The following is a 19,753-nucleotide window of genomic DNA, read 5'->3' as shown; positions in this document are numbered from 1 at the left end:
CATCTACAGCCGAGACCCAGGTTCCAGTCCTGTCACTGCAGAACCTCAGTGTGATTTTGAGGGAATCTAGAAAATATCTCACATATTATACTGAAGCATATCCAGAGAGAGAGGCTGGTTCAGTGGTTACAGAGAGCCCCAGGTTCAATTTCCAGCTCTGACATAAACTTCCTATGTGACCTTGGACAAGCCACTTAGGCCCAGATTCTCAAAATTATTTAGGCTCCTAGCTTCCACTGATTTCACCTTTTGAAGATTTGGGTCTTAGTCTGTCTGTGTCTCAGTTCCCCATCTGTACAATGGAGATATTAGCACTTCCCTACCTCACAAAAATATTGTGAGAATAAATGCATTAAAGTTTCTGCCCCAACACCAGTCTTTTGAGGGTGGTATTGTTTTCCACTCTTCCAGGATATTGTTCTTCTGTTAACATTTGATATTTGAGACTTGCTGCAGGGTTGAAACAAACATGTTTACTAAAAATTTGATATGTTAAAACTGCTTCAGGCATAGACAGAAACACACCTCCCACTATTGCTCTCCCCCTCTTCCTCCTCCTCCTCCCCACCACACACTTTTTATTATTTCCTTTCTAAAACTTTGTATTGCTATTTTTCTTCCAGCCCTGGAGTATTTTTAAAATATCAAATGCAGCTCACCATATTTCTGTAGCTCTGGAGCAGACTCAATATCAAACCACTAATGAAAGTTCTTCATTTTAAAATACCCAATGCTTAAAAATGGCTCCAGGGCAGGAGACAAACAAGGTTTGTTCATATTTCCAGCATTTGAAATTATTATATTTGCCAAAACAGAATAAGATATTTGAAATATAAACCCTTTACCTGGGATGTGTGAAGAATATTTCCATCAAATAAAAATAAGCTGTTTTTAAATTCCTGTTCAACTCATCCTGAATTCATTCCAAGTTCCACATGTGTACATGCTACAGTAGCCTTTCATCTCTCAGGGTGCAAACTGTGCATTCAATTCTGTGAGAATGGGAGCGCTGAGTTCCCATTATTTTCTGTGAGACTTGGACATCCAATTCCCTGAGGCTGATGTTTTCAAAGCTGCCAAATAGTTCTATATTGTTTCTAGGTTCTGGTGGAGCTAGTTGGCCTGATGACCAGAGACAGCTTCTTACTCACCCATATTACCAGTTTACTTACTCACATATTACTTTTATTGGTAATAGATTAAGCATGAGGACAAAGCCAACTCAAAATCCAAGGGGAAAATCCTGGCCCCATTCACATCAATGGGAGTTTTGCTATTGCGCCTGAATTTCACTTCAAGACTTTCATTGCAGATAAGGTTGTGTTCATCAAAGAGTTTGATTCATGCAAATCACACAAATGGGACCATGCATGCTGTTTTCAGAGAGCCTGACAATATACTAGTCCTTGTTCGTGAGTTTAAAGGATTATTATTGCTTTTATTTTATTTATGGCAGCATGATGTACTAGGCTCTTTCCAGACAGATAAAAAGAGAAATTCTCTGTCCCTTGCTCCATTAGTGTATGCATGGATCAGAGGGCAGGAAACTGCTTTTAGATTCTATCAGACTGTTCTCAGGGAATTATTAGAGTTGTAAATCAGGACAAATTTTGGGCCGAAACTATTGATCAGTGTGTGTCAGGTCACACAAAAATTCTGGAAAAGAGATGTTATAGGTCATGAGAGAAGCCCCTCAAGAAATTTTAGGAATTTTGTTCAAACTGTCTCAGACAAAGCATCATCATCATCAAAACCTGAAACCAATGTATAGTGGATTTTGGATATACAGAAATTCCTTTTAAAGAAAAGTAAAATGAAATTCCAAGTTGCATTACTGTATTATCATGGGGAAAGTGCTATTCTAATTAGAGCTGTGTGAATAGTCCAAAATTTGCCTTTGAATTCTTGTTTGACTTTTAAATGACCTTGTTTGCCCATGCTTGCACCCTATTTATGTTTATTTTCCACACATATTTGAACAAGTAAGCTTTACTAGTTTGATTTTTTTTATGGAAATTACATTGCTGAGCTGTATATGACACATTCGTAGAAAAGAAATTTTCAGTCTGCAGAAGCAAGTAGTTGGATTGGATATGCTTGGATGCTCATCCAAGAACAGAATAGAAAAAATACCCAGTGATTTATCTGACCGATGACAGCAAAGCAACACAGCTCAAAATTCTGAATATGGAATTCTTGCAGCAAACAGTTTGATTTGTGACTTTGAAGCAAAAGAGATTTGAAAAAATCTAAATGCATATGAGAGAATCAATGTAATCTGCTCAGATACTCGACAAATAGAAAAAAAGACTGAATTTATCAAATAAATTATCTTTGCAGCATTACCTTCTCAGCTCTAGTTATCCATTGTGAGTAACTGAGTGAAAAATAATTACACTGTGTGTCCAGTTCTGGAGTCCTTACTGAAGTGATGTCAGTGGGTGGTTTGCCTGATTAAAATGGTACACTATTGTGCCTTCTTAACAGGGCTCCACTAGCTAACTACTATAGTACATTCTCTTCCTGTCTTTACTGCATCTTGCATGTGTGTCATAATTAAAACTAACATTGTTTTAAATTCATTAACTTGTCTACAGGGCATTGGTTTTTAAAGTACATATTTATATTTTTAAATTCCTAAATTACTATGGAGAGCAATGTTGTTTTATTCTGCTTTATGTCTTTAATCAGTCAAGCCCAAACTCATTTCCAGATATCGGCCAAAATGTACTGTGTAACCCAGCTTTCTATCCAGGCTGACAGTAGTAGCAATGAAACTTGTGCTGAAACAAGTCACAACTTATTACTTTTTTGTTTTGATAGAATTATGATTTAACAATGCAACAGTTCTCTTCCATCTAATTTAACTTTCACAATCGTTTTTGAAATTATGACGATAATATGTGAATATTAGGATTAATAAAACTAAGGACCTGAATCTCCAGTGTTTTAGGTCAACATGCTTCCTATTAAAATGATGTAAATGCATCTCACCCACACCTAAATTATTCTCAGACCAACCCTGAATACTCAAGATCAGAATTTCACAATCCCATTTAAGGGAAAAAAATTCTGAACTGACTAAGTGACTTAGGAATCTGAGTCCTATTGACTGTCAGTGAGACTTAGCCTCTTAAGTAGTTAGGTGCTTTTGAATCCCCCCCCCCCCCCCCCAGGTTGATAGACTTATGTGCTATAAAGATGTACTTCATGGAGAGAAATCAGTTCCCTAGCTAAAAGTCTATCATGTAAATGTCACCCACACTCTGTCTTCCTTCCTGTGAAAGGGTCCCCCCCTCCACCCCCCGCAGAGCTGAATATAACAAGTTCTTCACACACCCACTCACACAGACAACCATATATTTTAACATCCTAAATACTAATCAAGTTATGTTTTTCTACAGGCTGGGAAAGAGAGAACTGTGGTGGTGGTTCTATTTCTTAAACATATGCTACTAGACCAATAGGGACCACATATTTAGTTAGCTTAATAAATAGGGGACTCAGATGATGCAACTTAACTGACAGAAGTTGAGACCTGGTTACACAGGGCCAGATCCTGATCCGACTGGAATTTGGGGGCAGGGGGGGAAATCTACCCCAGGGAATCCTTTCTAGCTTTTTCCAGTTAACCTTGTGTATATTGGGACAGGATTTTTGGTATTTGGGGAGTACTGCATGAATACCCCTATAGGGCAGACATTTCCAATACCCATCATGCTGTAATTATGTATCTCATTACCAAATTTCAGTGCTTTCATTTAAAGAGCTCTCCAGTCAGCAGGGTTGCCTTATATCAGTGTGTGTGGTGGCTACTCAGCAGCTGTCACCACTTGACAGAAGACACTGTTAAAGTCACTGGATCTTAATTTTTGGCCCACCATTTAGGCAGTCAATAAAGAGATCAAATATTTACAGCTAAACTGTAGAAGAGTAAGCTGTCCTGAAAGACATTTTACAGATGGAGGAATAATTCACATTTTTGTTTGGAGCTCAGGAATATTTGGTGAAGTTATTATAGAGAGCTAGTAGCAGGACAACTAGCATTTCTGTCAGAAATGTCTGCTCTTAGAGTCTCAAAGGCTTAATTCTGTGCGTGGTTAGGTCATTTATGGTGTCTGGGGAAATGGTTTTAAAGTAATAGGCCAACATTTTCCAGTCGAAACTTGGGATTTCCATTCCATGGGAAATTCCAACATTTTGAATTTTTGATCTTTTTGTTCTGAAATGTAATGCAAAGTTGAAAATTCATAATTTCCTTTTAAATGACATTTCTGGGAAAAAAATAAAATTGTCACCCTCCTGAAACACTTCAGTTCAATTTTTTTCTTAAACAAAATTTCATTGAAACCAACACATTCTCACAGAACATTTCAATTTTGACAAACTGAAATTTTCCAATGGAAAAAACTTTTCCTGAGAGAAAAAACATTTCCTGAGACAGGGTGTTCAGGATGAGATATTTTGCACCTCCGTTTTTAAGGTATGTGACACCAGCAGCTGCCATTGACTTAAATGGAGCTTTGGGTGTTCAGTACTTATGAAAATTAAGTGTGATTTTGTCTCTAATTTGGCACCTAACTTGACCCACACAATGTTATATGTATGTTATGCAATATTAATGAACATGTTGCTACACTTACTAATTCTACCTAATGTGTGCCTTGCAAAAGGACTCATGATACATTATCCAAAACAGAACAGAGAGGGAAGAAGCTAAGACCACCCGCTTTTCTAATAACTAGTGCTGCTTCCAGTGATCCCCATTAAAACCCTTACAGTTTTGTCTTTGGTAACCATAGACAGATGCAAGTACTGCAGTATTTTCACTGTATCCTATACTTAGTATAGGGAATATGCCAGGAGTTTTTCAGTAACATAATTCAGTTACAAATGTAATTGATTGTATGAGTGCCCACAACAGCTGAGCAAAATAGCTCTTAGAATGTGGTGGCTAGCAACAATAACATAGTAAAGAGTGACTCTTCATTAATGGAATATATATAATGGATGTAATTAAATGGAGGTATTTCCTGAGCTGCAATACACAGGGGCCATCTGTTGAAGATCTTTTCTTAAAGAAGAGATAAAATAAAACAAACACAGTCAAAATGAAAGTGGAAAGCCTGAAAGGCGCATATATCGCCCTTTGAAGTAGCCCTGCCAGATGTGACCTTGGTTAACCAATAAAAAATAATAATAAAGGAATAGAAAGAGGTGGTATGATACAAACAAGGAATTGACACTTCAGATTGTGGAGAGTGCTGCCATCAATCTTATTCTAGTGGGAGGGAATTATGCTTTCATATTTTTTCATTATCCTCAAATTTAAAACTTTGACAAGTTTAAAAACTTGAAACAAATGTATTCAAAACTCTGTGTAACGACTGTGGCCTGCTGAATGGAATTTGGATAGAGGAACACTGGCACTTAAGCCAAATGAAACTAGTTGATCCATATTGATTCATGAGCTTGTCATCAACAAATACAATAAGCTGCAGGGATTGTAAATCATATTGTGTTATGGATAAATTGAGTTTCACAACTTAAGCTTGTGAAATTGCCCCCATAACAAAAATGCAAAAACAAATCAATCAAAAGAAAAGCCACAAAGGAGTAAAGAATATTGAAAATGTAATATAGTATATTGCTATGTTTCAAGAGTTCTCAGTGAAAATGAAGAATTTTTAGATATTGCAGGAACACTGTCACCTTAATTGTATCTAACGCAATAATGGTTTCACAACATGGAGCTACTGCTTGAAAAGAAAAGTCACCACACTCTTGGGCATGACTAGACGCTACCAGAATCATCATGCTAGCAAAGCTAAGTTGTTCCTGCTACATGTCTGGGAAGGGTTGGGAGTCTGCTTTATCTTACACCTTCTTTCTCGTTCCTCTCGATTGTTATCAGACTACCACTCTGTTTTTTTCTGATGCTCTCAGACTGTGTATTTACTTACTGATATAAATCTTACATTATCTCTGAATTTTACGCTTTGTGTCTATAATACCTCAAAAGCAAAAGCTATCGCAAAAGCTGCACTTGGAAGGTGTAAGACATTAAATAAGAATTGGATTTTCAAAAGGGAATTGAATGCCCAGTTTTCATTAACGCCCTCTACCTTCACCCCGAACAACGACGACTTTCTCAAATCATTTTGGGTTGAAAATGTGTTGTTACAGCCCAAAGATAAATTTTGTTATTTCTAAGTTCGAGCAAAACTCAAAGTAAAAAACTGTGAACAGATGCTTTCCCCAAATTTATTCAAAATTATTTGCTGTGAAGTCCAGCACCTTTCAAAAGTACTAAATTCACACAATAATTTTTTTCTTTAAAATGTAATTACTTCTCCAGCTATTGTGGATATTGGGCCATCCACAAGATAAAATGCAGAAAATTCAGTCCTCTCTGCTGGAATTTTAAACAAATGTGATGTTTTCAATTAACTGTGTTAAGTCTTCAGCTTTCTGGGTCAGCCCTTTTGCCTAATCTCCTTTTGAACCTTTTAGTTCCACCACTGTCCACAGAATGACAAGAGTTTGTATGTGGGCAGTGTTGTGGTCATGTTGGTCCCAAGATATTAGAGCTCTGTGTAAGCTTGAAAACGTGTCTCTTGTCTCAGAAGGTATTATCTCACCCACCTTGTCTCTGAGTTTGTATAGGATTTATTAACATCAGCCAACTGACATTATGCAGCACAGCTAGAATGACTTCACAAATTGTATCACGGTCTGGCTGGATTATTTTTGGGAAATCCATAAATGCAAGAACCCTGTCCCATAACTTCTTATTAGTTTGTATGGCTAGTCTAGCCTTCCTAGAAAAGGTGCATGACAACTGTGAAAAGAGGTCCACAATTTCTAAAACAGACTTGGTTCTATTTTCTTTTGCTGAACAGTAACCAGTACATGCCAACTAAATAAGGACAGCTATACTTCTGATTTTTCAAAGGTGTTCTGGCTGAAAGTTCAGGTATTTTTCATAAAAACGTTCTTAAAAACATGGCCAATAGTTCTTAATGTGTCTTTCGATATCAAACAGTATAAAACAACTCAGTGAGGCAAGTGCTATAATGTTGGTGATAGCTGAAATCAGTAATCTAAAGCTGAATATTACTCATTGTAAGTGGTTTCTATAAACATTGGTCACACTGCAGAACTCCACATGCTTTGCTATTTAGAAGATCTTCTATGTATGGCCACCTAAGGGATAACCCACTGTGGTAATTACAATGTCATTACATCATCATCCATTATAGTTGATATCCTAAAGTAACTGTTCAGACTGAGGTGGCAGGCGTCCTAGTTTGTGTACTGTTTAAAAATTCCTGAGCCATAGAGAGGAATACTACTGCTACATACAGCTTCCACTAAGAGCCACATTGCAACATTGATCCATGTATGAATTTCTGTTTGTCGACATTGGGTAATCTGACCTCTTCTAGACCTAAACCTAAAGTTCATTGGCTGGTCTGAAGCCTGTTAAACTCAGTGGAAAGATCAAAACTGAATTAGTTTAAACATGTAAATGTATAGTTCCAATATTTTTAATTGGGGGGCATTCACCTGGCCCTCCCTATGACATATGCATCAGGGTTGCTACACACAAAATGAGATAGAAAAGCATCACCAAAAAATCACTCAAAAGGTTCTTTTAAAATTCAGTTTATAAATAGCCGTCGCAGATTCAGTGAAAGGCATTTCCTGTGAATTAATGATCCTCTGCTTTCCCTCAAGCCAAAACTTCTTTCCAGCCCCTTATTATTCTAGGAAGTGCCCTCCAACCTGACCATTATTTCTTAATGGAGATAATAAAGAGCAAGCCTGGCTGTACATATATCAAGCTTTAGCTTGGTCATGATATAGATGACCTGGCACTAATTCTCAATCCAGAATATATAGCATTTGCAATTAATGACTGAATCTCTGACATACCAATTACACAATGGCAAGAAACTCAGTCTTTCCGCAGGATATTGGAGTTGTGCACAGATTAGCAATTTTGGCAAAGGCTAATTCCTGAAATATTTCCCTTTGCTCTGTTTATGAACAGGGATTAAAATTGATTGAATCTGAAGTGTTTCTTCTTGCCTTCCTCATCTAAAAGGAAGATAGGTAAATCGTTTGGTATTGGGTAATATAGTGTCTCCAATGCGCGTCATCTTGGAAACGTAAGAGATATAATTCCAAAGCATTCAGAAAAGGAGGGAGGCAAAGAAGCTTCTTGGTTTAAAGCTTTTTTAAAAGAATAGACTTTTGCAAAAAAAAAAGTATATGGACTTGTATCTTATTAATGTACATGATGGCACTATGTTAGTAAAATCAAAATAAAGAGATTATAGGCAAACAAAGTGCTAATGTAAGTGCTGTAGACTGCAAGTCCCACTGAATTAAACAAAGTTGTATCTGCTTTACCCAGGACTGAATCAAACTCGCCCTGTACATACTTTAAAAAAAATCCGCTCTCTCAAAGGGAATTCTAGTTCCCTGGTGAATTTTTCCTCATTTTTTCTAGATGAAATAAGAGACCTACATTGAAAAAATATATTTTGGATATTAATGCAGCATCTAATATTCTCATAAAGTTCATTTTAAATCCTTGTATGTGAGAATATACTGCCAAATATATCCTGAAATCACTTATTGAATAACATAGCAGAATCTCATTTAAACTTACTCTAAGGAAAAAAACAACATTTGACATGTATCCAGTAAAGTTTTCCCCTCCTCAACCCCCAGTCACACTTTGAACATGGCATTAATATCTTCCAAGTGCATCCACGTTAATAGCAACCTTGCTGCTGACTTCACCATACATTCAGATACTCAAAGATTAGTGCAAATTGCAGAAATACTTTAAAGTGTCTATTTATTAACTACAAAACGCACCAGACAATATTGGCCATCTCTCACAAAGCCTTACCTTTTTGAGGACACAACCTATATCTTCTTTTGTATTGCTAAACACCCAGGAATCATTTCCTTTTTCTATGGGAAGCAGAGAGGAAGTAGAAGTCTGAAAACTCTTATGGTGGTGCAGGCCTTCAAATCTTCAGCAAGAGATTCTACAGCCTTCATCACTCATGTATATAAAAGCTTCTCAGTTCACAATTTAAAGGGCTGGTGTCAAATATTTCAGGCCTCACATTGTATCTTGTATATGTTATAGTATACCAGTGAAATTAACTTCACTGAATTATAACCACTTATTTGACTTTATCAATAAGCAGAGGAAAAACAGAGTATATGGTTGTGATGCTGTATGATTGAATATCACCATTTATAACGTTGATATTTCTAATGTTATACAATTGCAATGAATCTTCGACAAAGTCTATCCTGTAAGGTGTCAATGGAAAAGTTATGATTTGCTAAATAAGATTATCCTGTTTAAATCCATGTATCATCACAGTATCTGAAGTTATGAATATTGACTATGTATCTATATCTCAAATGTGTTTGTTCCTGGGGTAACACCCACAAGGTAGCTTACATCCAATCTCGCCATCCCATTTAACAATGGGCCATAGAAGAAACTCATCTCGCCCAGTAAGCCTTCCTGTGGGTGCCTCAGCAAGCATGTGGGTATTGGCTGCCCCTGTGAGTCATCAAAACATGTAAGGACATGCAATATGCTCATGTGACCCTGGAATCCATCTTAGAGCAATAACTTTCCACAAACTGAGGCTGTGAGCTTTGTTTATGCCAGTAAATTTCCAGGCACATGGCAAATGGTATAATAGGCCCCTGAGATATCTCCATTTTGCCTCTTTCCTGCTCTTATAGTATGGACTTACAATGAAAAGGAGCATTTTGAACTATGGACTGAGGACCTTCCAATCTTTTGGACGTTACCAGAGAGACTTTACAAGCTAACAGACTATTCCATCAGTGCTACAAACCAGGTAAAAGGACTTTGCAATTATGTATATTTATATGATCTATTAACCATTACTAACTCTCTTCTTCCTTCCTTTTATTAATAAACCTTGAGTTTTCATCACTAAAGGATTGACATTAGCATGATTATTGAGTAAGATCTGAGCTGTATATATTGACCTGGCTATGTGGCTGATCTCTTGGGATTACAGGACCTTATATGTGATGGAATTGGTTTTCAGTAGCCACTCATCATGGAGTGCAGTGTCTGGGTGGTAAGACACGGGTTGGAATGCCTAAGGAGACTGCATCTTTGACTTCCTGTTAACCAGTGTGGTGAGACAGAAGTTTACTTTTGTTAATGGCTTGGTATAATAACCACCAGTTTGGGGTGACGCTGCCCTATTTCCCAGCAGTTTGTCCTGAATCTGGTATTCTCAGTTGTGACTCACTGGGGCTGGTGACAATGGTATGTAATTTTATTAATATGAACACTGAATAATTATTCTTGATACTAAATGGGCAGAATAGATAATACTGAAAATGCAAAGTTTCAAGTATCTGGGTTCCAGAATCTGAGAAAATGGGTTTGGAGGATGTAATTATGGCTAGGATGATAATGCCTGATTCAAATGGAGAGAGAGAAATGATACCAGTGAGATTTAAAGGGAAATTCTATAAAACGATGGTTTGTCCAGTTTTAACGTATGGCACTGAGTGTTAAGCAATAAAGAAGAAACATGATCTGTTCCACAGAAATGTAAATGTTGAGACAACTGAATGGTGTAAGCAAGAAATAATACATGAAGAATGTTTTAGACATACTCAGAGTAACATTCATAAATGAAATAATGAGGGAGTGAAAGCTGTCTCAGATGGTTCAGTCATGTAAAGTGCAGTCCTGGCAACTATGTGGGTAAGAGGCCAACCCAAGAAGAAACGGTGGGATGCCATAAATGGACACATTAGCATGTGGTGTGATAGGGTGACCAGACGTCCTGATAAAATCGGGACCGTCCTAATATTTGGGTGGTTGTCCCGTGTCCCGATCTTTGGTCGGGACGCAATTTGTCCCAATATTTCACTCCACCAGCAGCACTCGGCTTTTTTTTTTCCCCTCCGCCGACGGATATCCCTCCCCCTCCCCCCCCCCGGCGATATTTGTGTCACAATATTTTCTTCATCTCATCTGGTCACCCTATGTGATAGAGGATATGGCATTGAACAAAGCACTTTGGCAGGAGCGGACTTGTAGAACAGACCCCATTTTATGGGATTAACACAAGGAAGAAGATGTTTTGACTTTATCAGTATCAATCTCTCCACCTTTCAAAACCTAAGGAGAATAACTAATTGTTCATTGTTTCCAGTGCTATCCTAGATAGGGGCCCTAAGAGTTGATGGTGGTCAGTTTACCAATATAAGTCTACTGGGAGAGGTTGAGACATTTGGGGCTAAGGTACCCCCACTATGCTGATATTGCTAGTTCTATACTTCTCTTGTTTATCTCTGTCCTAGACTCTGCAGTATCGTTGTTTTTCCCAGTTTCAAGATGAAATAAGAGTTTGGATGAAAACTAGCTGACTTAAGCTCATTCCAAATGAGAAAAAGTCAGTACTGGTAGGTAGGAAGCAGTATCTAGAGGGACTTCTGGGGATTTTGACTGGTCCCTCAATTGAGAAAGTATATCGAACATTGTGAACCAGTGGGGAAAAATGACTAAGCCTTAATGGAACCCATCAGTGCAGAGACGACCCACGCCTGCCAACAGTGGAGGAGTGGGGTGCAGAGTGAGGGCAGCCAGTTTCAGCAGTGTTACTGAGCATGCTCAATCAGACTCTCGTGTTGCCTCTGCATCAGTGCTCCACGGTAACTAACAGTGTCTTGAAGTGCCTTGTATCACGTTCAGCCTGTTGGCTCAGTGACTGTGACCTTACATGTCTGTTATGGACCTCAAAAGAGTTAACCATACTTTTGACGCTGCCAGGCTGAGCTGTTTTCTGAGGAGCCCATGGAGGTGTTAGCCAGTGCATCTAGCTGCCTTTTAATTGGAGCAGGCAAGAGTGAGCAGATAACACCTGTGCTCCACATTCTCCAGTGGCTTCTTATTTACACCTGAGTGCAACTCACGACAATTGTCACCTATAAAGCCCTAAATGGTTTGGCGGTAAATAAGTTATCTTCGAAATGCCCTCTACCACTACATCCTATTTGTGGTAAGTTCCATTCAGACAGTGGGCTCCTGTGGTCACTCCTCAGAGCTGAACTCCTGGCAGTTGTGGGTAGCCAGGCATTCTCATGGGGACTGTCCATAGATTTGGATTTCATTCCTTCTCATGATCTGCAAAAGCCAGAGTTTGACCAACTTCAGGATGCAGAAAAAGACACATCCGTTCAATTTGGTCTTTATTAGCCAACAGGGAGATTCATTGTTGGTATGGGGAAAAAGGTTGGTGGTCAGTTAATTGGCTGGGGATTTACTGGCAGGTGGGGATGAGGGGTGGGGAGTATCTAGTGTTGTTTTACTGTTAACTGTTGTCCTTTTGCCCACAGGCTGCTTGACCACAGCTGAATAATAAGGAAGTCTGAAATATGACCTGAGAAAAGTAAATCCTGTATGAATCAGCTTTTTATTCATATTTAGATATTTGAGGTTGAAATCACAGTTCCTGTAATAAAACCTTCCAGCAAGTTGCTGGGATTTTCTCAAGCAGAATTAGAGCAGCCAACATGACCTATGAAGTCCAGTATGTGATATTGCCCATAAGGTATTTGTGAATGCCCTGAAGAACATGTTAATGTCTTGTGCATGTCCTTTGGGATTTTTCTTGCCACATTAATATTATAAGCATTATTGTCCATAGGGCTTTTTGTGGGGGATGAGGACAGAGGAATGGGCAGAAGGAGAGAGAAAGAATGTATGTCTAATGTAAATCACAGTTACTATAAAAAAGCTATTTAAGATAAAAATGAACATACAGACGTCTATCACAATTTGTAATCATGCCCTGTTAGAATCTTTTTGGCAGCATTGTACAAAGAGTGGCTAATCCTCCTTAATCCTTTAGCAGGCATTGCAATAACAGTCACTATGCTGAACTAATTTAGTAGTAGTGTGAATTATACTGCCTACGGTGTGGTACAGCTCTGAGACATGAAAGAGTTTCATGAGGTGGTGGGGGGAGAATGTTGGAAGAAGGTCAAGAAAAAAAATTGATGAAAGAGCAGATACTCAAAGCCTGCCAAAGGAAATAGAAAGTTTTGAATTGGTTTTAGTTGTAGCAAAAAAAGACCCTTTTTCTTTAAATAGTAAATTGGGTGCTCATAGGTTTATTCCTCAGTAGGGATCTCATTAAGTCAAATTAATGGCTTTTAAAAGCTTCTATCCTGGACACAAGATCTGTTTTGACAAGAAAGTTCAAGATGCAACTGAACTACTTTACATTTTTTATTAACTATAGTAAAAGGATGAAAGATATATTTTATGGATTGTTGAAACTTTTAAAATCCAGTGATTTAAAAAGTAATACAATTTTAAATGAAAGAGGTGACAGGATCAAAAAGTTTTTTCTTTTGGATCCTACCCTAGAATAGCATAGGAATAGTAATAGATAAGTTCCACAAGTAGCTCTAAGCACTGAGACCTATTTGCCATGCTGAGGAGACCATCATTCCAAACATGGAAATTTGAGAACTACAAATAAATGTGGTGCAATCTTTCCTCCTCCTGCATAAAATGAATGGAAAAGTAAGGATGGTCTAGTGTTTAGGGCACTAGCTGAGACTTGGGAGACCTGGATTCAGTTTCATGCTCTGCCACAGACTTCCTCTGTGACCTTGAGCAAATCACTTAGTCTTCTGTGCCTCAGTTCCCCATCTGTAAAACAAGGATAATAACACTCCCCTGCCTCAGGGGGGTGTTGTGTGGATAAATACAAGTACTATGGTGATGAGGGCCGTAGCAGTAGCCTCTGGCACTGACCACCGTCAGAAGACAGGATACGGGGCTAGAAGGGCCATTGGTCTGACCCATTATGGTCGTTCTTATTTTCTTAGTACTAAGTCAGACACAGAGAGAGTTTTGTAAAAATAAATGAATTTTGGAAATAATAACAGGAGATTTGTCCATGCTGTAGATTCTGAGTAAAAAATCTACATTTGTGTTTACAGAAGGCTAAACTGATATAAAACTCCTTATCTACCCAAGGCACATATGGAAAAGAGAGATGTTTTAAAAACACTACTGTGCTCTTTTATTTACCATAATATTTAAGCTACATTCATACAGGGCGCAGAGGGAAGAATCGCAGTGTATTTTGCAAGACAGCTTTATGCCCTAAGCCTACACTCACTGAAGTCAATGGCAAAACTGCCTTTGACTTCAGTGGGAGCAGGCCCTAATCCTGCAAACACTTTATAGTGAGTAAATTTATTGACTGCAAGTATGGTTGTGTATTTAGACTACAGACAAGAATTTAGGACTTGACTGTAGGATTGGGCCTTTAAACTATAAACTCCTTGCTGTCAAGGTCCAGGTTTTCTGTGTTCTGTTCAGTACAAAGCACACTGTCAGTGTTCAATAAACAATAGTAGAAAGGAAGCAAGAGCTGCAAAACCATAATCAAATCAGAAATTAGATTTGTGTCTTCTGCTAAATGTACTTCAGTCCTTTTGACTGTATGCAAAACATGTATTACTATAGGCCACCATAGCTTGGCATGCTTTAAAAAAAAAAAAAAACCCACCAAGGAAACCAATACATTTAAAAGGACATTTTTATTGGAGTTATTTAAAGTTTGTGTTGTGTGCTGCTCTTTGCCCCTTCCTCCCCCTTACTTTTCCCTTGGTCTGCTACCCTCTTCCCAGTAACAAGTTAGCAGGAGCTTTGAGAAAGGAAGCCATTTCTAACTAATTTAACCATGCCAAACAGAGAGAAGAAACCAAACCCAAGCCTATAAAATTAAAGGATTTGTTAAAGATCCTGTTTCCTCTACTTTTATCATGTTTTAGTCAAGGTTTATTTTATACTAGGTGTTTTCCCATCTGTGCTTTATAGGCCTCTTCCTGTGTTAGTTCCTCAGGTGCAAATTTGGGCAGGTTATTGTAGTTGAACTATGTAATCTGTTTATTTTTTCTTTGTGGCATATTTGTAAGTGTTGCACAAATAGTAAAATATCTACTCTGCCCACAAGTAACCATAATAATTCCTTGAATACTTTCCAGGGCTTTTCATAAAGATTAGTATTTCCCCATTTGATATATGTGGAAAGTGAGACACAACACTTATGATTTCCCCAGAGACATAAGTGAACTAGTGGCAAAACTTGAGAATGAAGCCCTGATCTCCCAACTCTCCCTCTGCTGTTCTAACCAGCAGACACACAAGAACTGTAGATAGGCTTGAGCAAACCAATTCTATGAAAGAAAGCTTTGGACTCCACAACAAAATTATCATTAAACATAGGGGGCCTATGAGTTTGCATGGGAGCTTGAGTGAGAGAGAATGAGGCTGGGGAACGGATAGAAACATTGGTGGAAAAGAAGAGAATCTGATTTGGTTCAGAGGAATAAGGAAGGGTCATGCTGGCAAAGATTGTGGGGGAAGAGTAACCATTGAGAAGTGCAAACATCCTACAGAAAACTCAATTTTCTCAGATTATCCAAGTAGAACTTTCAAATATTTTCAGGTTTTCCTATTATCTTTGACAAATACTGAAGATTAAGTAGATATTCAGTACCTAGAGATATCTGAATCATACTTTTCTGAATTGTGTAAGCCCATCTGTAGAGAATATTAGAGGTCTATGCAGTCTGGAGCCACTGGATAAAGCAACTCTTTATGAGAAGTAGACCTATAACAAGCAGTCTTACAGTGTGGCTTTCAATGTCTATAGTTCATGTTTCCCTACTGCTAAATTGGTGCTAAATGAGATGACTATGAGCAGAGATCTTTTAAGGGTCACTAGAGAGTGCTGGGCCTCAAATGTAGACCAAATCCTCTTCTTTACATTTGTTTACAAAGTATATGTAATTTTGCCTATATTTTTTTCAAGAACAAACACTTCAGTGTGTTTCTGAAAATAAATATTGCTAGAAATCCAGAAGTCACGAGCAAACTTACAATAAGAAACCCATGCAATCAATTCTGCGCTAGTGAGAATGCCTATAATAAACCAGTGTGTGATGGTGCTGGAGAAAAAATATTTAAATATAAAGTTACATATTTACTTTGAAACTTACAAAAGCTTATTATCAATGACAGGAGAAAATAATTGTAATAATCACTAAAAGACTTTGCCTGTGTCACTGTACACTGAAAATGGAATGTCTCAAAATGAGGTATATTCTATGACTTTTTCCTTTACTCCAAAACATGGCACACATTTATTATACCACATATAGAACTATTAGAAGGAAAAATTGACAAGATTCTACTGTGGTAGGCAATCGGGTTTTTCTTTCCAATTTAAATCAGGTTTTTCAGCGAAGGGTCAGCAATTTTTTTAAACTTCTGATAGTTACATTTCCAACCATTCTGACCTCACCACCACCACCCAGGTTCAACATATAACTGTATTTCAGCTTCCTTTGGTGCATTAAGACTGAGATACAAAGACCACCTGACTAATAAATGGAGATGGATAGCGGAAATGTTTGTGCAGTATTGTGTATTCTGCAGCTCCAGTGTCACTCTGGACTATCAAGAAGGTAGATATTTTCTCAGGCACAGGTCCTGTGGAAAAAATAGTATATGATCATGTAATAAGGACTGTGTCATAATATATGTGCTCGGGGGAGACAGACAGACAAACTGACAATATCATGAATGGACGTCACTGAATTAAGTTAAACCTTATTGAATTATTTTTAATACCTTTGGGGTCCATTATGTTAAAAATGCAATTGTGTATGTGTTATTTTGGAATTGTATATATGTACCTTCTTTAGGAAACCGACAAAGGTCATGTTTACACTACGCAGCTTTTAGCGACATGGCTGTGCCGCTACAGCCGTGCCACTAAAAGGTGCGCAGTGTAGCCGCTGTTTGTCAGAGCTCTCCTGGCGACAAAAAACTTCCACCCACAATGAGCTGTATTAGTTTTGTCAGCAGGAGAGCACTTCTGCCAACAATAGCTCAGTGGTTTGAGCATTGGACTTCTAAACCCAGGGTTGTAAATTCAATCCTTGAGGGGGCCACTTAGGGATCTGGGGCAAAGTCAGTACTTGGTCCTGCTAGTGAAGGCAGGGGGCTGGACTCGATGACTTTTTCAGAGTCCCTTCCAGCTCTATGAGATAGGTATATTTCCATATATAAAGCGCTGTTCACACTGGCACTTGTCGTCCACAAAACTTTTTGTCTTTTGGAGTGTGAGGGGTTAACACCTCTGAATGACAGTAACATTGCCTCTGAAGGGTCAGAATTGTGTCTTCCATATTGCTGGCATGGGCTATGATGTGTTGCTGAGTCAGTCTAGACCAAAGGTACTTGCAACCATATGAATGGTAATCCAAAAAATAATGAAAATGTCCTAAAATGGAATAGATTCTTCTCTTTGACCAGAACCCAGTCCGTTTTGGCTATTGTGCGTAATCCCTAACCACTAAGTAGCTTGAAACTGCTGATTTAATACAATGGAAGTGGAAAGATTAATTTTAGCTCAGCTGAGTAAGGGACAGTGGTCCATGTATTATAAACAGATCCAACTACGAGCTAGTAAAAAGAAGAAAAAAAATCTATTTCAGAGTAAAGATGTTTGTTATTGGAGAACAATATTTTACTGGAATAAATAGCTGTGAAGTGTGTGAATACCAGAGGAATACCTTAGCTACAAATGAACATTGATATAGCACTGTCCCTTTTAATCACTAGCAGCTCCTCAACTCCCAATTCCCATTCCCAGAAGCCACTGTGGTTAAGGATAGGCTTCAGAAAAACCCACCTCAGTGACCATTGTTCTAATCTTTTAAAGTTATTTTTTTCTAGCAAAAAAAAATCTAATTTTTTAAAAATTTGGAGGCTTTTTTTTTTTTGGAGAACAAAGCATTAGGGACTCGTTCAATCAATGTTATTCTATCCTTTTGTGTATGTTCTCCTTCTGAAATTTTAATCAGCATATGCCATTGGTTTGGGCGCAGCCTTTTCTCAGCCCTGTCTCCCCTGGCGACTGGTGTTACAAAAGTTGTATATATAAATAGTATCCTATCTGATATATCTGTGTATATGGTAGTATATATAAAGAACATCATCTAGTGGCATATGAAGAGCAACAGTGTGTGTTGTATTGTTCATAAGTTTGTAGATTCAATAAAGTTGATCTTATTATGGACTGCAAAAATGGCTTCCTCTGTGAAGTTAACAAACACTATTGGTTTGTCGATGCCAAAATCTGACTCACCCAGTGTGCTGTTGCACTATAAAAGCTGTCCCTGGTATCTTATATAAACATCTACTTCTTGAAAGAGAATCCAGCAATTACAGAGGAAGGAAAGTGCAGTAGTCACTGCTTTGCTGATGCATATTTGAGTCTGTCTCTTGACTTTTAGTTTTATCTTTTAGCTCAGAAACATCAGTTCTGTTAATTTTATATGACTGTTAGGGTTTCAAACCTAATATCATTTGCAAGCAGTTCTTGTTGAATATTTAGCATTTTTAGGTCTCTAATTTTTACCTTCAGTAACTCATGCCTGCATATTTTCTGGTACCATCACTTGCATGTAGACATCTCTCTTCATTAACTTATGGGCAGAAAGAGAGGCAACTGAGAAGTCAGGTTGTAAGATGTTACCAGTTCTATCATATGCACCAAATGATTGTGCCAAGAAGATTGCATCTGCAAATAATTGGATTAAGGGCACCTTTGAAAAGGTGACCCTTGATGTTTGCCGAGCGTAGCAGCAAACAAAGCAGCACCATGTAAAAGTGAACATTTGCCAACAGTCACTACACAGTAGTATTTGAGAGAGTGCAGATTTTCCCTACAAATTAGTTATTTCTTAATCCGTCCCTCTAGCATGTGCCCCTCTCTACTTCTCTGAAGTTTTAATTCCTGTACCTGCTCCCTACACCACCTCCATTTTCCCCTATCATCTAACTCTGCCTCTTCTCCTTTCCCCCCTCTTCACAGTGTCTCCACTTTGCTTTCCTACCTCCTCCTTCAGATACCCCCACCCAAGGTTTTGGGTTTGCCCTATTTCTAATTTAAGCCCAGCTGTTGCTGCTGTGATTAATTTAAAATACAAACAAACCTTTTTCTTTCAAACTAGATTAACTTTCTAACCATAAAAGCCTGTGAGGGAGTTTACCTTCTGTAAAACTGAGTCTGGTCTGCAAATCTAATCCAACAAGTGTCACCCTGCAATCAGGGCCGGCTCCAGACCCCAGCGCGCCAAGCGCGTGCTTGGGGCGGCATTTTGCCAGCAGGGCAGCAGGCAGCTCCGGTGGACCTTCCGCAGTCATGCCTGCGGGAGGTCCACCGGAGCTGCGGGACCAGTGGACCTCCCGCAGGCATGACTGCAGAAGGTCCGCCGGAGCCACCTGCTGCCCTCCCAGCGCACCCTCCGCAGGCACATCTGCAAGAGGTCCCCCGGAGCCGCGGGACCGGCAGCGCGCCCCCTGCGGCATGCCGCCGTGCTTGGGGCGGCCAAATTCCTAGAGCCGCGCCTGCCTGCAATGACTATAGGAATCTATCAGCAAGTCCATTGGGTCTGATTCTCTCCTTCTTTACAATGGAGCAAATCTGCAGTCTCTCTACTAAAGTCAATGAAGTCCATCAGTGTTAAAACCTGTATAAGTGGGAGGAGAATCAGGCTCTTTGTTTTTGCAATTCTATTTTCATTTATTACTGAATATGAATACATAACAAATATAATT

The 19,753-nt window shown here is 38.6% G+C and overlaps 1 long non-coding RNA gene across 1 annotated transcript in view; it reads left to right on the top strand.

Moving 5' to 3' along the window:
* The window catches only part of LOC120405876, a 165,681-nt gene that overhangs the window by 50,838 nt on the left and 95,090 nt on the right, over nt 1-19,753 (top strand). The window contains exon 2 of the long non-coding RNA XR_005598948.1: nt 9,790-9,908. This is a non-coding gene — a long non-coding RNA (uncharacterized LOC120405876). The remainder of the gene's footprint in view (nt 1-9,789; nt 9,909-19,753) is intronic.

This window comes from Mauremys reevesii, linkage group 5 (assembly GCF_016161935.1).
Source record: "Mauremys reevesii isolate NIE-2019 linkage group 5, ASM1616193v1, whole genome shotgun sequence".
Taxonomy (NCBI): Eukaryota; Metazoa; Chordata; order Testudines; family Geoemydidae; genus Mauremys; species Mauremys reevesii.
The sequence above is the reverse complement of the archived record's forward strand: the minus strand, read 5'-3'. Positions and strand labels throughout refer to the sequence as shown.